The sequence below is a fragment of the Mus caroli genome, chromosome 8 (genome assembly GCF_900094665.2).
Source record: "Mus caroli chromosome 8, CAROLI_EIJ_v1.1, whole genome shotgun sequence".
Taxonomy (NCBI): domain Eukaryota; kingdom Metazoa; phylum Chordata; class Mammalia; order Rodentia; family Muridae; genus Mus; species Mus caroli.
Genome location: NC_034577.1, coordinates 40041809 through 40052619, shown reverse-complemented (window position 1 = coordinate 40052619; position 10811 = coordinate 40041809).

Sequence of the window (10811 nt, the reverse complement as noted above, 5' to 3'; positions counted from 1 at the left end):
CTTCCTATCTCTCCTCTGCCCAGCTATAGGCTGTAGGCATCTTTATTCACCAATCAGTTAGAGGGCAAGGTCACAGCATCACGTGTGTACCTGTAGATTCTCTCATCCCTGAGGGCACCCAGGCCTTGGGGGCCAGTATTTAAGCATTTCAATACATAGCAAAAGACCAAAGCTCAACACCGAACCTCTCCTCATGAACACTTACATATGAACCTTTGGGGTTCTTGGGTTCCTAGTTAAGGCCCTTGGTAAATTAGACTAGGCCAGGGAGCTGCTATCTTGATAAAGATCTAAGTTCAAGACTGCATTTCTCTTCTGCATCTTCTGACTAATCCTTCTGAGCCTTGGTTTTCACATCTGGAAATGACGTATAATGACAGCTGTCACTGTGGGTTGTCAAGTGCAAGCCACATAAGATGCTTGGGTGTATCCTCTCCATCCCAGGCTCCCAGATATGCTACTATCACCCATAGTTTCTTGTAATCAGCAATGGGTTAAAAAGCTACATTTCAAATTTTGGATGTCATGTCTTCACTTAAAAATATTTATCAGGTATTTACTATGTGGTAGCCACAGTGGTAGATGCTGTCATATAAAGGTATGTGCTTATATGTCTAAGCTCCTGGCCCTTGCCATGAAAAGTGTCCTGAATACAATAGAAGAACTCAGAGGCTCACAGTGTGATCATAACAGTGCAATCTCTCCTAAGATTTTTTTTAGCACCAAACATTTTTCCTAATTAGCTCACTAGCAAGATATGGCATTGTTAATACTTACATCACTCTGGCCATGTGATCAAAGTCTGGCCCTTGTCTGTCCGCTACATATCTCTGAGCAAACATTCTCTTCCTTGACTATTAAAATCAAGTCTTCATAAAGGATATTCAAGGGTAGTCAAAAGTAAATAGACTGTATTTAGTCTTAATATATCTAACTTTTATACTGATTTTAAAATTAGTTCAATGTATGAACATTGATGTAGGTTTAGATTTTTCACATCCTTCTTTAATAAGGGTTCTTAAATGCTCTAACCTCCCTTCTAGCCCACCATCTACCAGAGGTAATATAAAGGAAAGTTTAGTAGGGCAAAAGAGGATGCAGATTTGTTTAGAAATAGTTCTTTTGGGTGACTCCAATCTTCTTTGTCAGGTTATTGGCAGTTCAGTTCACACGAATCAGCAATAGATGTTTGATCCGGAAGAAATGGGAAGGCTCTGCCAATCAGCCAAAGTCTGAGGAAGTAGCAAGAAGCCACCAGAAATCATGAGAATGTCTATGGTGTGTTTCTGTTTACGACATCGCCACCAACAATGATCAGTGAAGCAGGCAAGTGTAATCAATGTCCCACAGCATTGTCAGCAAAGCCCAACGAAGACCAGCAAATGTGGCAAGGCGAACCAATGTCACACCGTCATCCACTGTGTGCTGGGTTATGCTTATACCCTTCCCAAACATCAAGTGTTCTCTCAAGCTTCTAGAAAAACACCACATGTCTGTTCTCAGCAAAACACCCTCCCACGTGTCTGCCTCAGCAACACATCCTCTCATAAGACAGCTTCCAGAGAGACATCCCAGGACACCACAGAGTCTCCGAAGAAACCAGAAATTCCCACTTCGCACTGATAATTTCAGTGAATAAAGTTGGTTATGGTATTCACTCTGGGAAGCTAAAGGGTATTTAGATGTGTTTGAGGGGGGCAGACACTGATTTTGTTTTATGATGTCTTAAATTTCTTTGTATAGACAATATGCTGGTCGGGCTATCCTTTCACATGGTTCTCCACTTAAAACGTAAACAACTAACGGAGTTCTGGTCATTGGGATTCACATCTCATCTGCTTCTGTGAGCTCTTCTCTCAGAAGAATGGGCTGAGTTCCCAGAAGCTAGCCTCTTAGAAATTAAATAGTATGGATGGATGCCCCTAAGTCTCCATCTCCTCGGTTATTTTTACTGTAGCACCACATGCCACAGCAGTTCCACTATTCTCCCATTTAATCAAACTCGAATGCATGTTGTGTAGAAAGGACTGTCTAGGCCGAGGGTGTGGCTCAGAGGCATAATGCTTGCTCAGTATTGTGAGACCCTAGGTGTCTTGCCCAACACTAGAGGTGGGCAGGTGTGTGTAGAACAGTAAAGAAGCTTAGAAGGACTAATAGTGGCAGGAGGAGAGTGACCTTCAACACCTGCCATCAGGGATAGCTTCTCAGGGAAAGAGAATGACATTTTGAGCTATGATTTAAGAGGTTTAGATGAAGGGAGGGATGGAGCTCCATGAAGATAAACAGCGGTCTTCTCAGGTTGAGTGGAGTGCAAGGTCTCAGGTTGGTAACGTTTAAAGCAGACAGGGAAGGTCCATGAGGGGAGAGCACAGAAAGAGAAGGCTTGGGTAAGTGGGAGAGCAAAGAGCAAAGCCAAGTCACATTTAAGAAACACCAAGACCACCAATAGAACGAGATAGAGTACCTAAGAAAAGGGTAGGAGAAGATGCTAGCCCTCCCATGTGGGCTGTCCCCCCTTACCTCAGAGTTGCCAGCACTATGCAAGTCTCTAGAAACGCAACCATGAACTGGCCACATCTCCACGGAGCTGATCATTCTTCTATTAGACACAGGAGAATGTCAAACATATTTTCAGCCATCAGTGGTGTTCCTATTGCTCCGTCGTATCTTGCCATCTCTCATCTAACTCTCTTATCCCACTAAGCTATGGGCTCATGATGTTTGCTTGCTCTGGGAGCTTGTTCTTGCATTATTCCACTCCTCTGCACCTTCCTTAGCTGTCAGGATTCTTATCAAACACTACATTCAGCAGGTAATCTCTAATACTTCCCGCCAATAGAAATCTCTGCCACTTCATACCACTCTTCCATCTGTTGTTTCCCTCTCTCCCTCCCTAGCTAGCCCTTCCATGTATCTCTCACATTCATTGTTCCTGCCCCAGTCCCCAACCCCCTGCAGCAAGCATGTCTGGGTGCTGCTGATGCAGCCTTTAAAAAATAGCATTACACTTTTGGGCATGAAATAGTGAAGCCAGGCAAGAAAATCAACCACAAAGGTATTAGAAAATACTTTAATCATTAAAAAAAAAATTCAGACACTTGCTGTTGAGACAACGCCATATTCAGCCCAAAGCATAATAACAAAAGGTAAAATATCAAAGCCCGATTCAGGAATGCGTGTACTCGGTACATACTAACTAAAAACAAATTACCCTGACATTAAGCATGGGTCCTTAAGAGTCTGCAAACAATACTCTCAGTGTGGGGAATAGATATTAAATAGCTTCTTATTAGACTAAAGCAGCAAGCGTTGATGTGGGCCTGCACCAGCTCCTCTGAGTATATAGCATAGCTTTTAGTTTCATGCTTTTATGGGACTTCTGAATATGTAAATGAGTGCCTTCTCTCAGGGCTCTGATTTTTCTGTAGGCTTGTCTTGTCCAACTTCGATATGATGGCTTTTGTTTTATCCTATATTTTACTTTAAAGCAAAGAAATATTGCTTCTCCGTCACTTCACACACTCTCTTTAAGGGGATTGCTAATTTTTATTATTGAAAATATGTAGGCTTTTGTCCATCAGACATGGGCCCACTGCAGGAGGATGTTTCTACCAAGCCAGATGCCCCTGGCACCCCCTGTCACTCTATAGAGAAATACGTCTATTGATTTGTCTCCTACGGCGCAAAAGATGATTATGAGTTCCACATGTCTGAGTATTGGAAAATTAGAGGCAGTTACTGAGCTGTGACAGTGGTGGATCTCATGGACAGCTTCATTGCATGAGCAGAGAGAAAATACCAGTGTTTATCAAATCATGCCAACAGGAATTCTGGGGGATATGTGCTGGGCGTGATCCACATCTTCTCCACCATCAGCGCTGTCCCGATTCTCACCCTGTCTGATAGGAGTACTGTTACTGATGTGTATAAAGTTGTGTTGTGTGTTGGAAACCCACAGGGGAGGGGGATACCTTCTCAATAAAGGCTGAAAAGATCAAATATGAGAACTCAAGTGGGTGGTTTGGTAAAACAGCAGACTAGTTTCCTTGTATAGGACTTTCATCAACAGAACCAATCTTTTAAACAGGATTTTTCTTTCTTTCTTTCTTTCAAGACCCTGTCTTCTGTAGGCCAGGCTGGCCTTGCATAGGTATATAGTTGAGTCGCTATGTGGGTGCTGGGAATTGAACCGGAGTCCTTTGGAAAGGCGGCCAGTGCTTTCCACCTGCTGAGTCACCATCTCTCCAGCCAGGTCCATCTCAGAGTCTCTGTGCTCTGCATTGAGGCGTTTGTGCAACACAGATAAAAATCACCATATCCTCTTACAGTAAACTGCATCAGGTGTTTGCTTTTTCTTCCTTAAGATGACAACAGCTCAAGCAACATCCGATGCTGATGTCAGCAGTAGCTGGTCCAGTAGGAATAAGGGGGTCAGGTGAGATGTATATGTAGCTTATATGGCAGAGGGATCAGAGACAGTGGAAAAATATGCAGACTTTCAGACTCTCTTTTGCAATATAGAGTCAGTAGACTTGCTTATTGGTTGGATGGTTTGGGGTGATAGTGCAGTGGGTTAGGGAATATAAAAGTAGAAGCTTGGAAAAAAACCTTCCAGGTGTTTTGTCTGAAAAGGTGAGATGACAAGAACCTAGGCAGCTGCCAGCTTAAGGAAAGGGATTCTGGGCTAGAGACTGTAAGGTTCTTCCTCACGCTGAAGTGGGCGGGGCAAGCAGACAGACGTGGGGAGTGGGGAGGAGGGCAGAGAGGGAGGAGAGCAGGGGTGGAGACTCTCAGGTGAGTAGGCTGTTTCACACCTCCTGCTTCCCTCTCAGGCTTCAGGGCAATATGATGAAGGAGTAGAACTGGTCCCCGAGAGAGATGGATAACTCCTCTCCATCTATCTGTTCATCCGTTTTCCCACTCATCCATCAGAGACCTATGACAGGGTGCTTCTCAGGCCTGGGGACCGTGCCAGATTCTGGGGCCTAGATCAGCAAAACCAGATAGAGTTACTGTCTCCTTGAGTCTGACATCTAGGTACTGGTACAATGGAATAGACACTATATTTGTAAGCTGCAACACTTAGTACAATTTTTATTTATTTTGGTATGTATGAAGGTGCACATACTGCCGCCTGCCTGCCTTCCTGTCCGCCTGTGTGTGTGTGTGTGTGTGTGTGTGTGTGTGTGTGTGTGAGTCAGAGAAAACCTTGGCCATCATTTCTAAGGCATCTTCCACTCTTTTTTAGACAGAGTCCCTCACTGGCCTGAAACGCACCTGGAATTTGCTAAGTCCTCTGGGCTGGCTGTTCTGCAAGTCCTAGGCATCTGCCTTTTGCTACCTCTTCAACATTAGGGTCATGATCATGTGCTACCACACCTAGCTGTCTTCACCTGTGTTAGCAAGCACAATGCTAACAGAACTATCTCTCAGTCTCTGCAAATTGCCATCTTCTCTGTAACCACATGACAACATTAAAATGAAACAAGGAGGTGAACTTAATCAAATATTTTGTTCACTTAATATGTCCCCAAATTAGTGTTATTTCATCATTTAATCAGCATGAATATTATTGTTGGGATACTTTGTGTTCTCTTGACTCACACTACTTTCAGAGTTCTTTGTGAATGTTATACATGTAACGTGTAACATGTCTCCATTTGTATCAGCCACATGTCCAACGCTCAGTGCCGCCTGTGACCTTGACAGAGCACAGATCTGGATGACTTCGAAGCTTTGCTCTGTCATGCCTACATTGCTTTCTTCTTCCACCACTGGGAGGCTGAAGCTGCAGAGCACTCTCATTATCCACTTTCTACAGAACACTGTCAAACACTTCGGTCGAACCCCAAGGATCATAGCCCAGATCAAAGTCACGAGTTCACACTCCCTGAAGGGCCCGACAGTGGCAGTCTGGGTGTACCTGAGGCACTATTACAAAGACTGTTATCTGCTCTCCCTGGCCACTCTTGAACCAATTAGTGACCCACCAGGGGGATACCCTGGGACTGTGCCACTTAACTAAATGTATTTGTTGGCAATGGGAAAATAAATCGTGTTGTGATAAAAAGCTGTTTCAGTCCTGCTCTCTTTGTACAACGCTTTTTGTCATGTTTCCTTGACACTTGGTGGTGACTCCATTAGGCAGCATTTCTCAGAGTCACCCTGTCTGGGTGTAGTATGGCTCAGACTGTGTTTGGCAGATGAAGAAAGACAGAAATGGTAGGTTTGAACCATGACTCAGGTGAGGAACGTGTATTGTGTTGCTTCCAGCATTCTCTCTTTCTCCAGTGACACATAGCCAGACTAATGCTTTCTCTGATGTCTTCCTATCAGGAGGAATCTGCAAGCATTTTTTTTTTTTTTTTTTTTTTGGCGTTTAATAAGAGTGTCACATGGCAGGCTGTCTCTTCCTCATAAAGTACAGTTCAAAGGTCAACAAAAACAGGCCACAACAGGGTTGAGGAGGTGGGGAGGTGGCCTTGCCACACGGACATAAGGATCTGAGTTTGGTAACCCCAGCACCCACACTGAAGCCCCGCGCATTGGAACTCATCTATAACCACAGTGCGGGAATGGGCAGAGACAGCCAGATCCCAGGAATTTGGTGGCAGCTGGTCTAGCTAATCAGCAAGATCCAGTGACATACGCTGTCTCGACCAATAAGGTAAGAGGTAAGAGAAGACCACTGGGCTCCACATGTGCACACATGATTGTATGCACCGGTACATAAACACACACACTCACACCAAACAATAACAAAACGAACCTTAGAACTTTGGCTTTTGGAGCCTAAAGTGGGTATAGAAGGCCAGGCAAGACCATGTTTTCCATGGTGAGATGTGCTTTGTACAGTGTCGGGGACCCACCATTAGGGACGAGCCATCACTTCCTTTGTCCATTCCAAGAGACTGTTCATACACATGTGACTATAGCACAGTCATTTTCCCTGCCTTGCTACCCCTGCCAAGTTCAAAGCTAGATTCAGGGCGGCCCTGGCATGCTCTGTGGAGGTCTGCCTGGACTTTCTGCCTTTTGTTTTCTTCATCTGCCTACTGCTTCACTGGAATGTCCAAACGCTCCTGTCACCAAGGGTGCCTGCCCATAATGCCCTTTAGGGACCTCTGCAGCTCAGACTAAGACGGAACGTGCCCATCTGGAGTCTCTGAGGAGTCAGAGTTGAGAAGTTTGTTAGGGAGCTAGAGGCAGTTGGGATTCCCTCAGACGGCTATGTAGGAAAGATCTAATGTATGAAGTGGCAATCCCCTGCTTGTCAGGAGGGATTGGAGCTCTGTCAAAGAGTGCCTTAGTGATGCCCATTTCCCCACGCTCAGGTTGTCTCATAGACAAATGGCATGGCTCTCCCTTCCTTCACACATGCATAGTGCAAGTATTCCCCACCATGGTGGAAGATGCCCTGGAATTGGCTTCCAACCTTGATCTAGGATGATTTATAGTCACATGATCTTACATGAACCAATGAATGTCTTTTTCTATTGCTATAATGGAATGCCACAGACTAGGCAATTTATAAAACAAACAAACAAACAAACAAACAAACAACCCCACAACATTCAAAAGTTTATTCTGCCCATGCATCTGGAGGGTGGGAGGTAGGAGGGCTGGTTCTGGTGAGGACCTTTTTGCTGGTGGGAACTTTGCAGAGAAGCACAAGGTGTCACATGTATGTCAAGAAGCTGTTCCTGTGGACTGCAGTCCAGTGTGGATATGGCAGTAGGTATGAGGGCACACAGGGGTCACAGGTTCCTAGGGCAGGGTTAGCAGGTGCACCTCAAAGGCCCTGGCCTGCAGGAGGTCAACACCTGGCGTTTCCAACAGACCTGTTCTTGAGGTAACCTGCTGATGGGTCAATCTACAAACTCTCCACTGGGATCCTCTCTTAGCATATGGTGGGAACTGAATTTCAGCATGTGTCTTGGTGGGCATATTCAACGCATAGCAGCAAACCTCTGAGCCTACATCTCTTCATTTTAGAACAGTAATTGTCTTACAGTGTTGGGTAGAGAGAAACGATCTCATATAATAATGCTTTATACAGTGTAAACTTCCCCTACCCCTACTGCTAGGCTTCAACCCCAGGACCTTGAAAGTGCTAGGTAAGCACTCCATTAGTGAGCTACATCCCAGTACCACATAGCACAATTATTAGAGACAGAATTAAATTATTAAATGACAATGGTGTGTTGCTGTAAAGAGACTCTACTGGTTACAAATCTGTTAACAATACAAAATAGAGTCACCTGGGATGAAAGAATCTCAGTGGAGGAATTGCCTCACCGGACTGACCTGTTTGTGCCACATTTCCTTGATTAATGGTTGACTGGGGTCGGCCCACAGTCCACTGTGGGCAGGATCGCCCCTGGGCAGGTGGTATTGGCTTGTTTAAGAAAGCAAGCTGAAGCCGGGCGTGGTGGCGCACGCCTTTAATCCCAGCACTCGGGAGGCAGAGGCAGGCGGATTTCTGAGTTCGAGGCCAGCCTGGTCTACANAAAAAAAAAAAAAAAAAAAAAAAAAAAAAAAAGAAAGCAAGCTGAGCAAGCCCTGGAGAGCACGCCATTACGCAGCACTCCTCTGTGGCTCCCGCTTAAGTTCCTGCTTTGGCTTCCTACCTCAGTTTCCCTTAATGACAGAGTATAACCTGTGAGCCAAATAAACCTCTTCTTACCTAAGTTAGTCTTGGTCATGGTGTTTATCATAACAACTAAAACCAAACTAGGACAGAGCCTCCATGACTATGACAGAGATGTGCCCATCTCCTGGCCCTTATAGTTTTATACGGTACTGGATGCTGCCAGGCATGGTGGCACACACATTTAATTCCACTGCACTTGGAAGGCAGACACAGGTAGATCTCAGTGTGTTTGAGGACAGCCTAGTTTATATAGCAGGTTCTAGGTCAGTCAGGACTATGTAGTGAGACCCTGTTTCAATCAATCAATCAATCAATCAATCAATCAATCATCAATCAATCCAGCATGCTAGTTCAGTATTCTAACTGTACAGTGGTCTCAGTGACCCAGCTACTGCCTGCTGTATCCACTACACTCTTGGCAGATATTTATAAAACTTTTAAAATTCACAAAGATTGGGGGAAGATGAAGATTATTCCGGAAAGGCTTAAAATTCTTTACAAGAGGCATATTCTGCAGAGTGTGCATAAGTCCCAGCTGGTGATCAGTGTGGCCAGTCAGCAGTTTCTGCTTCTAAGATAAGGGAGCCACTGGTGACTTCTGCTCAGAGACACCCCTTGGTATTTATTCAAGGGATTACAGAAGGCGGAGAGGCTGCAGCGCAGCAGAGTGGATAAGTGGGCGAGCAACAGGCCATGCTGCCCCTCCTCCGAGACCCAGCTCCCAGGCGGACTCACTCACTCTGGACAGATTCCAGAAGATTGGCAGAGCAAAGCACCTATGGCTCTGTGGGTTATTTCTAAACGGGCGAGGGGGTTAGAACTGGCTTGATTCGATGCTGAGAAAAAAAGGGGAGGCGAGAAGATGAGCTTTCGTTAGAAACTCAGAGCGGCTCTGAGGATGCAATCAGAAATTAGATGTCACACTGGTAGAAGAAACCAGGGAGACAAGGGCGGAGGCTCCCAAGAGATCAGTGAGTCACGCCATTAACAACTTGTGGGTGAGGAGATACATCACCCCATCTAGAAGACACACCCCCAGACAGAAGCCGGCCCAGCCAGGATACACCACCCCCTTTTTGATCTTATGAAGTGTTTAATTTTTTTTTTTTTTTTGACAGCACCTATGGATTGAAACGGCAGGAATTTCTCCTTCACTCCCAGCCCCAGATTTGTGGGTTTTCCCTTTTGTTCTTTACTTTTGGCAATGTGACTTTGACCACCCCACAGCAATCTGTTTGCCAGTTCAAAGGGCATGTGTCTACAGCCTGAAGGAACAAAGGAGACACTAATTGAGCAGTGAGCAGCGCCCAGGGCTTCTGAAAGGGTAAAGTTACTGAGAGAGCCTTGTAAGAAGGAAGTGCCCTGGGTTATGGGTGTGGCCCAGTGGTAGAGGGCTCACCTGATATATATGATGCCCTGGGCTGGACCCCCAGCTACTGCAAAAACCAAACAAAATAGAAGATGTATTCTTTCTATAACACAGTTGGGTGGCCTGGAGGTCACAGTGGAACATGTTTTTGCTTTTGTTTTTTCAAAACAACCAGAAGAAAGGTGGCTTTAAATATTTTCACCACAAAGAAGTAATAAATGTTTAAAGAGAGAACTGTCTAACCTATTTGATCTTTATATAAAATAAACATGCACTGAAAGATCATGTGGTACCTAAGTATGTACAAATATTGTCAATTAAAAATGCAAAAATATTCTCAGTGTATATTCTCAGGTGCAATCCCAGTACTTGGGAGGTAGAGGCAAGAGGATCGCCATGAGTCTAAGACCTGTAATGAGAGGCTGAAACACAAAACAAAACCAACCTTCCTTCCTTCCTTCCTTCCTTCCTTCCTTCCTTCCTTCCTTCCTTCCTTCCTTTTTTCTTTCAAGATTCCATCAACCCATCCAGACCCACTCACTCAGAATGTACCAGAGTGGAATCCAGAGTCTGTGTTCCTTCCTTTCCAGTCTTCTCTGACTCTTTTGCAGACAACAGTAAGGAACAACTAGATAACACAAGAGCTGTCAAGTAAAGTCTTGTGACTCAGTGATCCTACCATGCGAAATCTTTCTCAGTCACTGCAATTTGGAAAGTTACAGCTCTTTCCTTGTCTTCCTTCCTTCCTTCCTTCCTTCCTTCCTTCCTTCCTTCCTTCCTTCCTTCCTT